The sequence below is a fragment of the Squalius cephalus genome (genome assembly GCF_949319135.1).
Source record: "Squalius cephalus genome assembly, chromosome: 17".
NCBI classification, from domain to species: Eukaryota; Metazoa; Chordata; class Actinopteri; order Cypriniformes; family Leuciscidae; genus Squalius; species Squalius cephalus.
The window spans coordinates 3,707,179-3,721,525 of NC_137138.1; the positions used below are offsets into that span (position 1 = coordinate 3,707,179).

At 40.6% G+C, this 14,347-nt stretch overlaps 1 long non-coding RNA gene across 1 annotated transcript; it reads right to left on the reverse strand.

Annotated features, from left to right (window-relative positions):
* Nucleotides 1–562: 562 nt before the first annotated feature.
* LOC307144935 lies at nucleotides 563–12,991 on the reverse strand. The gene is made up of 3 exons (XR_013818856.1): nucleotides 12,850–12,991; nucleotides 911–1,030; nucleotides 563–744 (listed from the first exon to the last, which is right to left on the reverse strand). It is a non-coding gene; the product is annotated as an uncharacterized lncRNA (long non-coding RNA).
* Nucleotides 12,992–14,347: the final 1,356 nt, after the last annotated feature.

A 14,347-nucleotide genomic window follows, 5' to 3' on the forward strand; every position in this document is an offset into this window, starting at 1 on the left:
AAGTACAATATTTGTAAATCATGGACGTGAATGTGAACTTTGCTCACTTGAATGTGAATTTGAATGTGAATGTGAATGTGAACTTTGCTCACAGACGAGACGACTTCAGGCAATGCTTTCTCTCATGATACCGTAGATTAGATGATTCGTTGAAACTCTTTCCACATGAAGAGCACTTGTACGGTTTCTCTCCAGTATGAATTCTCTGGTGTGTTTTTAATTGGGTGGATGTAACAAAGCTCTTCTCACAGTCAGGGCACACATAAGGTCTCACACCAGTATGAATACTGTCATGAACTTTTAAAGTCTGTAGTCGTAAAAAACTCTTTCCACAAAAAGAACAAACATGAGGCTTCACAGCAGTATGGACTTTAAGGTGTTTTCTTAAGTTTGATTCCACAACAAATGTTTTCTCACACTGATCACAGCTGAATGATCTCACTACAGAGTGACGGCGCAGATGATTGTTGAGATTTCCTTTCTGATTGAAACTCTTTCCACACTGAGAGCATGTGAACGGTTTTTCTCCAGTGTGAATTCTCATGTGTACATTTAGGTGTCCTTTATAACTGAAACACTTTCCACACTCAGAGCAGGTGAAAGATCCTTTGACTCCAGATTTTCCAGCTTGTTTTTGTGTGACACACTTTGACGTCTGTGAAATAACTGTGTTTCCATCTTCATTTTTGAAATAATGAGGTTTTTGAAACTGATGTTGTTTGTCTTCATTCACTTCCATCGGGTCTAAAATCAACATATCAAATTTTCAAAATTCAAGTAAAGAAGGAGAAATGAGAACAATCTATATACTAGGTGAGTCACAATTAAGCAAAACATTTAGTCCTTTTTTTCCAGTTTTCATCTTAATGTTCCTCATCAGTCATTAAAGAGAATGAAGGAAAACACCAACCTATGTGTTCCTCTGTATCTTCATCTTTTATTCTGCAGGGTTCTTCCTTAATCTCCATCTTTACAATAGTATGTCAGTAGTTTCTCCTGGAGTAATTCCTCCTGCTTGCTGCTTCTTCTCCTGTGGGAAGATGGGAATATTCCCCAGCATTTAAACTCTCATGAACGGCTGTGGGAGCTTCACTGACTGAAGGAGTGAATTGTGGTCGTTGTTGCTCATTTAGCAGATGATCATCACACTTACAATCACTCTCAATTATCCAGGTGCAAATGTTCGCTCAAATAGTCGTTTACAAACAATTCCATGATTTTTTTGTTTTGTTTTGTTTTAGAAAAATCAGGACACAATTTATGAAAACACAAAAAAAATCATGTATTTTAAGTTTAAATGAAAAAGAGATAAATATTAAAAAACTAATACTAACATATATGTGCACATATTTAAATCCACAAGCCTACATAACACAAACCAATGACAGAAGTAAGCTCAGTTAGAATAGTCCAGGTGATATGTGAGAATTATGTTCACTTTTTTATAAAAGCATGAAACTTGGTACACATGTACATTTTGTGGCCAATGGAGCCATCGCAAAAACGCCCCGTAACTGAATTATGTATTTTGTATTATATCTCGTGAACCAAACATAACACAGAAAATATGTTTTGATGGTCAAGAGTTACAATATATAACATCACTAACTGTTCAGGTAAATAGTTAATTGTGAATTCAGTGATGTTGTGAGAAGGATTACGCAGTATCTGAGAATATCATCTGAAGCTGGGGCCACACTAAAATATTTTACGTGTGAATACCACAAATATGACGATAAAAACATCATATATTTATCCATTTTGTTTCTCTAGTGTGTGGAGTGCCGCGATGTGACCAGGAAAGCACACCACACACAAGTCAGTCAAGTCACCTTTATTTATATAGTGCTTTTTTACAATACAGATTGTATTAAAGCAGCTTCACAGTGATAACATGAAAATAATACAACAAAATACAACAAATTTTGTTCCCTATCATCCGGTCACTGCGACGTACGGCAACGCGTGCTCTCCTTGTCTATTCTCCGTTGTAGCGCCCTCCCTGGTGGCCACCAGGAGAGGTCTACTTCAGTAGAATGGCCTGGGTGATCTGAGAGCTGAGGGCTTCTCCTTCGGGGAACCAACCCCCTAGGGCTCCTCCCTCTCTAGCATATCACAAGTTATGCAGCTTCTGGATGGGATTGCCGGTCCTTCAAAATTGGAGGAACCTAGCGTTACATTCAGGGCTCCAGCTGAGGTCAGATGTCGATTGCTGCATCAGAGAGAGGGACTGTTTCTTTCTGGAAATGAGGGTGATGCTGAGTTCCCACTGTAATAGTGTGTGTGCTTATGCTGAATCAGATTCAGAACTGGCAGCCATGCTTTCCCGGGTCTTTCTCGGATGTGCATTGAAAACTTAGCAGTATGGAGCTATATTGGTGCCAAAATATGTAACGCCAAATGTGCCAAATTCTGCATAAGTTTTCACCTCTCTCGCTACCCTCGATGGTGGGGTGGCTATGCATCATTCGGACCATCAGGCTCGGCTATGCGATTCAATTCGCCTGGTATCCCCCCAAGTTTCGGACCATCCACTCCACTACAGTGAGAGCAGCCGATGCCCATGTCTTGCGCGCGGAGATCGCGGTCCTACCGGCGAAGGACGTGATAGAGCTGGCCCCTCCAGCCGATATGAGGTCAGGATACTACAGTCCCTACTTCATTGTACCCAAGAAAGGTGGTGGGTTACGATCGATCTTGGATCTGCGAGTTTTGAATTGGAGCCTTCACAAGCTACCATTCAAAATGCTCAAGCAGAGACGCATTTTCGAATGCATCCGTCCCCGAGATTGGTTGCAGCGATCGACCATGATGGACGCGTACTTTCATGTCTTGATTCTTCCTCGACACAGGCCGTTTCTGCGCTTTGCATTCGAGGGTCAAGCATATCAGTACAAGGTCCTGCCTTTCGAGCTGTTCGTCTCCCCGTGTCTTCACGAAAGTCATAGAGGGGGCCCTTGTTCCCATGAGAGAACAGGGCATTCGCATCCTCAACTATTTCGAAGACTGGCTCATACTGGCACACTCTTGAGATCAGTTATACGAACACAGGAACCTCGTACTCAGGCACCTCAGCCAGCTGGGCCTTCAGGTCAACTGGGAAAAGAGCAAACTTGCCCCTGTGCCAAGGATCTCTTTTCTCAGTATGGAGTTGGATTTGGTCGCTCAGACAGCACGCCTCACAGAGCAACGCACTCAGTCGGTGCTGAACTGCTTGAACATGTTCAAAGGCAGGATGGCGGTCCCTCTGAAATTCTTTCAGAGGCTCCTGGGGTATATGGCTCGGGCAAATCAGCCCGTGGTCAGACCCCTCGTTCCTTCAGGCAGGAGTCCCCTTGGAACCAGGCATGCTGTGGTATTCACAGATGCCTCTGCCACCGGCTGGGGTGCCACGTACAATGGGCATGCAGTGTCAGGGGTGTGGATGGGCCCCCAACTGCATTGGCACATCAACTGCCTCGAGTTGCTTGCAGTATGTCTTGCTCTGAGCCGCTTAAAAAGGCCGCTTCAGGGCAGAGACGTGCTGGTCCGTACGGACAATACTGCGACCGTTGCATACATCAACCGGCAAGGTGGTCTACGCTCCTGTCGCATGTCGCAACTTGCCTGCCATCTCCTCCTCTGGAGTCAGAAGCATCTGAGGTCGCTTCGGGCCATGTATGTCCCTGGTGTGCTCAACCGTGTGGCCGACGAGCTATCACGAGCTGTGCTTCCGGGAGAATGGCGACTCCACCCCCAGGTGGTTCAGCTGATTTGGAGAGAGTTTGGGGAGGCTCAGGTAGACCTGTTTGTCTCCTCAGAGACCTCCCACTGCCAGCTGTTTTACTCCCTGACCGAGGAAACACTTGGCACGGACGCACTGACACACAGCTGGTCCCGGGGCCTTCGCAAATATGCGTTTCCCCCAGTGAGCCTACTTGCACAGACACTGTGCGAAGTCATGGAGGACGAGGAGTAGGTCCTTCTGGTGGCTCCCTATTGGCCCACCCGGACCTGGTTTCCAGAACTTATGCTCCTCGTGACAGTCCCTCCCTGGCCCATTCCTCTGAGGAAGGACCTTCTGACTCAGAGACGGGGCACCTTATGGTACCCGCGTCCAGACCTCTGGAAACTCCATGTCTGCTCCCTGGACGGGACGCGGAGGTTGTAGGTTACTTACCCCCAGAGGTACTTAACACCATCACTTCTGTGCGAGCGCCATCTACGAGACGTGCTTACGCCTTGAAGTGGAACCTGTTTGTCAAATGGTGCTCCTCTCGCAGAGTGGACCCCCGAAGATGTTCGATAGGATCAGTGCTTTCCTTCTTGCAGCAAGGGTTGGAGCGAAGGCTGTCTCCCTCCACCCTCAAAGTACATGCTGCCACTATTTCAGCATATCTTGACCACATAGATGACAAAATAGTTGGAAAGCACGACCTGGTCGTCAGGTTTCTTAGGGGGGAGAGACGTTTAAATCCTCCTCGTCCCCCCTCCATACCCTCTTGGGACCTTTCCCTGGTGCTTCGAGCACTTCAGGATGCTCCCTTTGAACCTTTGCAGTCAGCAGACTTAAAGCTTCTCTCCTTGAAGACTTTGCTGCTGATTGCACTGGCCTCGATCAAGAGCGTAGGGGACCTGCAAGCATTTTCGGTCGACGAATCGTGCCTAGAGTTCGGGCCGGGTGACAACCATGTTGTACTGAGACCCCGGCCTGGCTATGTGCCCAAGGTTCCTACCACTCCCTTTAGAGATCAGGTAGTGAACCTGCAAGTGCTGCCCCTGGAGGAGGCAGACCCAGCTCTGGCTTTGCTCTGTCCCGTTCGCACTCTGCGTATGTATGTGGACAGAACTCAAAGCGTCAGGACCTCAGACCAGCTCTTTGTCTTTTACGGAGGCCAGCAGAAGGAAAAGGCTGTCTCCAAGCAGAGGATGGCCCACTGGATAGTGGATGCCATCGCCTTGGCTTACCAAGATCAAGGTGTGCCCTACCCTCTTAGGTTGCATACACACTCCACGAGAGGCGTTGCGTCCTCCTGGGCGCTGGCACGTGGCTCCTTGCTAACAGATATCTGTAGTGCTGCGAGCTGGGTGACACCTAACACGCTCGCTAGATACTATAACCTACGTGTAGAGACCGTGTCCTCCCGTGTTCTCACCATAAACGGGTAGAAGCACTGTGAGTACCGGCTCTGTCGGCTTGCTGCACCCTACTGTGCATCCTTATTGCTCCAGAGTCAAACCTGTTGAGTCCTCCAACACGAGGCGAGGCTGCACAGCTGATGCAAATGATTGCACGCCAATATGCATTGGCTCATTTAGTTTCACTCAAAGTAGATTGGTCTCTCTAGCGAGATTCCTATTAGTCGATCACCACGACGTACGCCTCTGTTCCCTCCCTCAGGGAACGAGGATTACCATATGTAACAGAGACAACCAACAAACATTGTGGACGACCGGCAAGAAGAAATTGTGCTTATAGTGTATGGATTGCTTTTTACTTCAGTGTGTACTTTCATAAACTAAATTTTTTTTACTACTTGTATTAAAATAGTAAACTACTAGTATACTAATAAGTTAACTTGTAGTACAGATGCATTACAAATGAGAAACCTAGTTGTGTACTTAAAGTTTACTACTATAGTACACTTAAACATACTTTTACTAGTATACTAATAAGTTAACTTGTAGTACAGATGTATTACAAATGAGAAACCTAGTTGTGTATTTAAAGTTTACTACTATAGTACACATACTTTTTTAAACATACTTTTATATACTAAAAGTGGGCCAATTTAGTCCCAAGTAGTATTGAAATAGTACACTTACAAGTTTACAAGTACACATTGATATTAGTATACTTACTACATAAAGTATACTTAAAATATACTTGAACATTACTTAAGTATACTTCATAAAATTAACTTGAGGTAGACTTATTTTTTTGTAAGGGTTATGATTATTTATTTTATTAAATGAGCTGATGACATCACCTACCGCAAAACATTTTAAACATTTTGCAAAACGACTTTGCAAAAGATGAACCCGAACTAGACATTAAACAACAGAAAAAAAATTCTCACCAGTTCACCTGAAAAACTTTAGAAATATTTTTATGCAAAACAAGTGTTTGAAGTTCAGTAAAGCTGAATCTTGTCATTATAAATCATGTTACAGCGGTTGAGAAAAGAGAAGGGCAACACTCGACCAAACTATCACCAGATTCACACTTAATTTTTTCTAGATTTAATCACTCTATTAAAACTATTTGAATGTCAAATTATTTATAAGTACAATATTTGTAAATCATGAATGTGAATGTGAACTTTGCTCACTTAAACGAGACGACTTCAGGCAATGCTTTCTCTCATGATACCGTAGACTAGATGATTGGGTGAAACTCTTCCCACATGAAGAGCACTGGTACGGTTTCTCTCCAGTGTGAACTCTCTGGTGTTTTTTTAAGTGGGTGGATGAAACAAAGCTCTTCCCACAGCCAGAGCACACATAAGGTCTCACGCCTGTATGAATACGCCCATGCTCTTTTAAAGTCTGAAGTTCAGAAAAACTCTTTCCACAAGAAGAACAAAAGTGAGGCTTCACGCCAGTATGAATTTTCAGGTGTTTTCTTAAGTTGGATTCCACAACAAATGTTTTCCCACACTGATCACAGCTGAATGATCTCACTACAGAGTGACGGCGCAGATGATTTTTGAGAGCGTTTTTACGACTGAAACTCTTTCCACACTGAGAGCATGTGAATGGTTTTTCTCCAGTGTGAATTCTCATGTGCTGATTTAGGTTTCCTTTACAACCGAAACTCTTTCCACACTGAGAGCAGGTTAAAGATCCTTGTCCAGTTTTTTGAGCTCGTTTTTGTGTGAAACACTTTTCGGTCTGTTGAATGACAGTGTTTCCATCTTCATTATTGAAATGCTGAGGGTTTTGAAACTGATGTTGTTTGTCTTCATTCACTTCCATCGGGTCTAAAATCAACATATCAAATTTTCAAAATGCAAATAAAGAATGAGAAATGAGAACAACAATCTATATACTAGGTGAGTCACAATTAAGCAAAAATGTAGTCCTTTTATTTCGTTTTCATCTTAATGTTCCTCAGTGATAAAAGAGAATGAAGGAAAACACCAACCTATTTGTTCCTCTGTATCTTCATCTTTTATTCTGTAGGGTTCTTCCTTAATCTCCATCTTTACAATAGTATGTCTGTAGTTTCTCCTGGAGTAATTTCTCCTGCTTGCTGCTTCTTCTCCTGTGGGAAGATGGGAATATTCCCCAGCATTTAAACTCTCATGAACGGCTGTGGGAGCTTCACTGACTGAAGGAGTGAATTGTGGTCGTTGTTGCTAATTTAGCAGATGATCAACACACTTACAATCACTCTCAATTATCCAGCTTTAAGTGAATTAAAGGTTGATTGCTGTAATCAGACATCAATTAAATGTGGGAATGTGTGCAAAATAGAGACAACGGAATAGTTTGCCACTCAGATGAGATGTACCTATATTTATAGTTATTTCTGGCACTAAAGACTGTTGCATAATTTACCGCAGCACGTTTAGAATGTAAATTTGGCACATATAGTCTATTATCTGTTTTTACCCGATGGATAGTTCAGTTAAAACCCTGCCCTCTTTAGCTTACTATTAATGTTGTTAAACTTAATGTTAAAGGAAATCTGTCAGCTTAAACAATAACAACACTGATATAAGAATGCACTGTTTATTTTTCAACCAGTTTAGAGCCGTTCACGCGTTAAAAACGAGACGCTGTCAGTGAAGAGGAAAAAAGGTAAAAGGTTGAAAGTATTTTAAATTGTAAGCAGTATTTTTAGTACGCGCATCATGTCCGAGACGCTGCTAAGTTCCATATTTTATTATAAATAATGTTTTATTGTAAGTGAGAATGAGATAGAAAGTCTCATATTGAGGCGTGTTATAAAATGTTCAGTATATATAAATATAGTTATTTAGAAAAGTTATAGAATAACCTACCTATCTATCTATCTATCTATCTATCTATATATCTATGGTAAGATTGATGGCATATACAGCTCTTTAAAGGATTAGTACTCCGGTTCAAAAAGGCAGGGAAGGGCGAAAAATTCCATCTCATTTTCTATTCCAACTTCAAAATCGTCCGACATCTTATCTTTATGATTATTTTTTTCTCCGTGACCTTTCCAACGTGATGACGTAATACGTGGCATGTCTCAGACCAGCACAAGACGAACAATTGTGGTTAAAAAGTATATATATATATATATATATATATATATATATATATATATATATATTTTTTTTTTTTTTTTTTTGAAAATTACCAATCGTTTTGCTAGATAAGACCCTATTCCTCAGCTGGGATCGTGCAGAGCCCTTTGAAGCACTTCAGACCTTTTTGTACTTTGAAAGGGTCAGTGTTGACTTTATTGTTAGTAGGGCTTTGACTTTTGCCCAAAAATTATATTAAAAGTTCAGTTGTTTATTAATATTAATTCATTTTTATGATATATTCATTTTTATGAATATATTTGATATTCGGTGGCGTGATTACTGAGACGCACCGGTCTCGTATCTCTCACGGAGGAGCGGAATTTTTCTTAGCAATGTTAAAACGCACATCACTTGTTTAGCGTTCATGTAAACACTACATTCAGATTCACCAATCGGAATGAATTCAGTTAGACTGAAACAAAAGGTGTGCATGTAAACAATGAATGGCGACTGTAGAAAGCAACATCCGAATCCCAAACATTTTGGACGATCTCGACGGCCGGACATGTCCGGGAAAAATAGGATGGTAACCCCTAGACTTGGAATTAAGCCTTTCCCCTTACTATTTGATTCACAGGACCGGACACCAGTTATCTTGCCAAGAAAAATCTTTTATTCTTATATGTCAGGAGAGAAACTCTGAGATGATGTTACATTCGTGCCAGGTCTATGCGTTTCCATGTTTCTTTTCCCTCACATCTCTTAGTTTCTCTGGAGTTGTACAGTAAGGTTGAGATTATATACATCACTGAGCGGCTTCCTTTTATGGTAACAAACTATGTTGCTTGAGCTTTAAAAATGGAACGTATGCGTCATGCGAACACATGGCACAATTCACTTCCATATTAAAAAACTATCTTTGTTGTTTACATCTGCATCAGTGGAAACATGTTACAGTACACACCCCTCTGTCTCCGACATATGATCAGCGGGACAGCGCCTCCTACTGGCTGCAGTCTTTAGCCTCTGGCCAAAAAATCCTCCGATGACGCAAAAAGACGATTTTTGTGTCATCTGAGGATTTTTTCCAGACAAAAAATACATAAATCTCTCGGCTCAGGGAGATATGAGGGTGGAAAGCACGGTAATTCGAAAATACTACAGGTTTTCTACTAATACAAAGCTTAATGCTAAATCCTGAAGTATCCCTTTAATCTTGTTATTCCGTTTCTTTGGGAACCCAAAGTAGCGCCACACGTGGCTTTTCAAATTGTCAGGAGTGTAGATTTTGAACTCCTCGTCAGCCGTGGTTGTTGCAGCCGTTGGCGCGGCCATTGTTTTGGTATGCAAAATATGCGCTAACCAGGACGCTAAAGTCACCTACAGGAGACCAGATGACCAATCATAGCCTTGCTAATGAGCTCGCGATTCACAACTTCACCAGGCGTGAAAAAGCCTTTGAATCTGAATTGAAAACAACGTTTACAAGCAAACACATTTACAAGAAATAATGCCCATAACAGGTTTGAATATTAAAAGATGCCTACTATTCGCTCGAATATCATTATTTTTTTAAATATTCAAATTATATTCGAATAACAAAGTTCGGAGTCAAAGCCCTAATTGTTAGTAAAGTCATGAATTCAGTAAGTCCATGAATTCAACTACTAGTATTTTACCTAAGAAGCCTGGTAGTGATGTTTCTGATTTGTCCAATTACAGGCCTATTCTGCCGTACAAAGGCCTTAAAGGAACACTCCACCCATTTGCATTTAGCTTTGCAATGTTAGAAACCCAGTCATACTATTGAATGGTCGTGCAACATTTTCTCATTTTCCCCTGAGACGAGAGAAATCTGTATTTACCTCTTTACACTTCCTCCTACAATGACGCAAAAATCGCCATTTTGCGTCATTGTAGGAGGAAGTGTAAGAGGGGGGGATTTCTGTTAAGACTACAAGCACTAGTTCCCACCCTTTCAAGCCCGCCCATAGGGGGTTGGACCTAATGTGCTAACAGACCTATCACAGATCAGTGCCAGTGAGTTTGATTTCACCGGCAGAAACCTGCATGTCCGGCCGTCGAGATTGTCCAAAATGTCCGGGATTCGGCTTTGCTTTCTACGGTCGCCATTCATTGTTTGCACACCTTTTGTTTCAATCTAACTGAATTCATTCCGATTGGTGAATCTGAATGTTGTGTTTACATGAACGCTAAACAAGTGATTGGTTGATGTTTACCATTGCTAAGAAAATACCCGCTCCTCCGTGAGAGATAGCCCACGAGACCGGTGCGTCTCACAGGCGCCGCTCATCAGTAATCACGCCACCGTTTTTGCGTTCTAGAGTCGCCATTCATCATGTTTACTGTGGCGAGCAGGACGAGGCTAGGGCCGCGGGAGAACGACGCGAGTGCATTCTGGGAGTTGTTGTCTTTCATCCACATGAGACAAAAAAAAATGTCTGGCTTTTCTCAGTCTAGAAAGCTCCAAATTCAAAAATAATTTCACATTTCTTCTACATAAATGACCCAATTTAAATACACATTCATCTTTCCAGAGGTGGAGTATCCCTTTAAGTCGTTAGAGTGTGGAACTGAGAAAAATGACTTTAAAGATTTTTAGTTTATAAATTAATTATAGGTAGGACACTGGAAATCTGGCAAATAGATGTTTTAGTAATGGAAATTATATACATAAAAAAATCTTGAGCTCAAACTTGACTTTTGACCACTATTTTAAAGTTACTGTACTCTGCCTTTGTATTGTCAGCAAAAAGTGAGAAGTCATGCCAAGGCAAAAGGCAGTAACTTCCACATTATCAATATTTAGCCTAGTTGCTGATCACTATTAACAAAATCATTATAGTAACACCTGTATAAAATCTAGTGATCATGGCATTTATTTTGTATGATTTACAATTATTTATAGCCATCTACTTATTGCTATCCTGTGCTTTGGTTGCATTCTAATGGCATTATTAATACATTTGACATGACAAAATACCTCCATAGATATATTAGTTTGTTGACTCGACTGCGTTTATTGTGGGGCTGAAGGCGAAGTTTTGGCACTCTGCCAGCTAGTTTGTCAAGCTTTAGGCCTAATTCTTGGTTGTATTCATCTGATACGGCAATGTGTAACGTTTTTCTGTCAACTCTGCATAATCCTTCGCGATCGATATCGCACGTTTTTCGATGGAGCGGTTTCAGACCATACTAAATGTTCTGACCGCAATTGTGCAGGACAAAGCTCTGAGGACATCAGAAGTTAGAGGGACTGATGGCAGCTGTACAAAGTACACAGGCTACACCTTTTTTTTTTATTTTAATGGACATTAAAACAAAGGCAGATAACCGTACAATCTGGTAGGTAGCATTATTTGATAGAACAACGGCACAGTAACTTCATATTGACACGCGGCTAAACAAAGGCAGAGTACCGTAACTCAATTTGAGCGTTCCAAAACAAAGCCAAAGAGCGGTAACTGATGTTACGGTGTTCTGTTGTTTCTCATGGGCTTTTGGAAGTTACTGTTGAGACAAATCATTATTTTCTCGAAAAAACAACGGAATTGATTCAAGATACTCATCCACATGATAAAGAAGGTCTTGAATGTGCCAAAAATATAAATAACGAATTTTCGACCAAAAACGAAGTTACGGTCTTTTGCCTTTGCACGGCAGTATTTCTAACCTTCTATTTCTGGCTTAAGTTTGAGCGTGTTGTGGCTATTCAGTTCAATAATCACCTAGCACTGAACAGTCTTTTTGAAGCTTTTCAATCTGGTTTCCGAAAAGGTCATAGCACTGAGACAGCATTATTGAGGGTTGTAACTAATCTTATTGCAGCTGATTCTGGTACGTGTTGGAGGCCCCGTGCAGAAAGCCTGGTTGACAAATTAGAAAGTTCTGCAAAAACAGGAAAAATTGAGGAGACAGGAGCAACCGTGTCAGCGTCACACATAATCCCCAGCAACTGTTAATTCAATGTTTTTTTTTCCACATAGTTTTTAAATAAAGTATTTTTTCTTATTACATAAGTGTCATTCTTTCATTTTTTCTATTGTCACAACAATGCACATTTCACATTTTCATTTTCCCTTTTTTCTCCACATAAAATGGATACATTATAGCTTTTCACATTGCTCAATTAGGCCTAAATCTACTCAGAATGTGCCAAAGGGTATTTTATGCATATAAAATCAACACGACTAAACATGTAAGGCCTAGAAACCTGAGAAATATATGTAAACCATTCATTAACATTCTAGTTAGCCTACCTCTGCATTGGAAATAAAACAGCATTGCATTTGTTTGCACTGAAATGGCTGTTTGAAACATTTGGCTGGAGAAGTGCAAAGATATTTATACATGAACTCTAATAAGCCAAACACAAATTAATAATAAATTTAGTAAACTAATAAATGAACAATATCCCTGGTAACTGGAGCCTGTATGAATCAAATTAAATGCATTCCACGAGCACATCTTGGCACAGCGTCCACAAAATGGCGGATGATCTACACATATTCACTATCTTCACAAACCAGAACATTTATACACAAAATATTGGCAACATGAACACCCACATATATATCACATGACTCGTGTGCATATGGTTTAGTTGTTGTGAAAGTCATACCTGCGAAAACAGGAAAAATTGAGGAGACAGGAGCAACCGTGTAAGCGTCGCACATAATCCCCAGCAACTGTGTGTGTGAGGGCGCCGGCGAAATACAGCGCGTGTATACCTCGGTTCTTTTTCAAATTAAAAGTCCTGATCTTGCAGAGACAAACAATTATGTTAGAGTAGTTTAAGTGTTTAGTCTGGTTAATAAAGTCTTTACAAAATGTATATTTCTTAGAATTAATAAACAATTAACTCTGAGTGTTCACGGGACAAACAGGTTAATTGATTGTAATATTAATATTTCATAAAGCTAATTTGCTACAACAAAAGCAGCGCTTTTTACTCACCCTAAAAAAGTGACAAAAAAGGATCTGTTGGGTATTTTGAGCTAGAATTTCACATACACACTCTGGTACATCAGAGGTATTACATCTTGTAAAAAAGGGAAATTACAGGACCACTTTAAGCAAAAACAGAAAAAAATGAATCTCACTACAGTTCACCTGAAAACCTTTAGAAATATTTTAATGCAGAACAAGTGTTTGAAGTTCAGTAAAGTTGAATCATATCATTATAAATCATGTTACAGCGGTTGAGAAAAGAGAAGGGCAACACTTGATCAAACTATCACCAGATTCACACTTCACTACTAATTTAACCCTTAAATTTAATCACTCAATTAAAACAATCTGAATGTCAAATTATTTTTAAGTACAATTAATATTTGTACATCATGGATGTGAATGTGAACTTTGCTCACTTAGACGACTTCGGGCAATGCTTTCTCTCATGAGACCGTAGACTAGATGATGCTGTGAATCTCTTTCCACATGAAGAGCACTTGTACGGTTTCTCTCCAGTATGAACTCTCTGGTGTTTTTTTAAGTTGCTGGATGTAATACAGCTCTTACCACAGTCAGAGCACACATAACGTCTCACACCAGTATGAATACACTCATGATCTTTTAAAGTCTGTAGTCGTGGAAAACTCTTTCCACAAAAAGAACAAAAGTGAGGCTTCACACCAGTATGAACTTTAAGGTGTTTTCTTAAGTTTGATTCCACAACAAATGTTTTCTCACACTGATCACAGCTGAATGATCTCACTACAGAGTGACGGCGAAGATGAATGTTGAGATTACTGTTCTGAGTGAAACTCTTTCCACACTGAGAGCATGTGAACGGTTTTTCTCCAGTGTGAATTCTCATGTGTACATTTAGGTTTCCTTTATGAATAAAACTCTTTCCACACTCAGAGCAGGTGAAAGATCCTTTGACTCCAGTTTTTCCAGCTTGTTTTTGTGTGACACACTTTGACATCTGTGAAATGACTGTGTTTCCATCTTCATTTTTGAAATAATGAGGTTTTTGAAACTGATGTTGTTTGTCCTCATTCACTTCCATCAAGTCTAAAATCAACATATAAATTTTCAAAATTCAAATAAAGGAGAAATGAGAACAACAATAGGTTAGTCACAATTAAGCAAATATTTTGTCCCTTTTTCAGTTT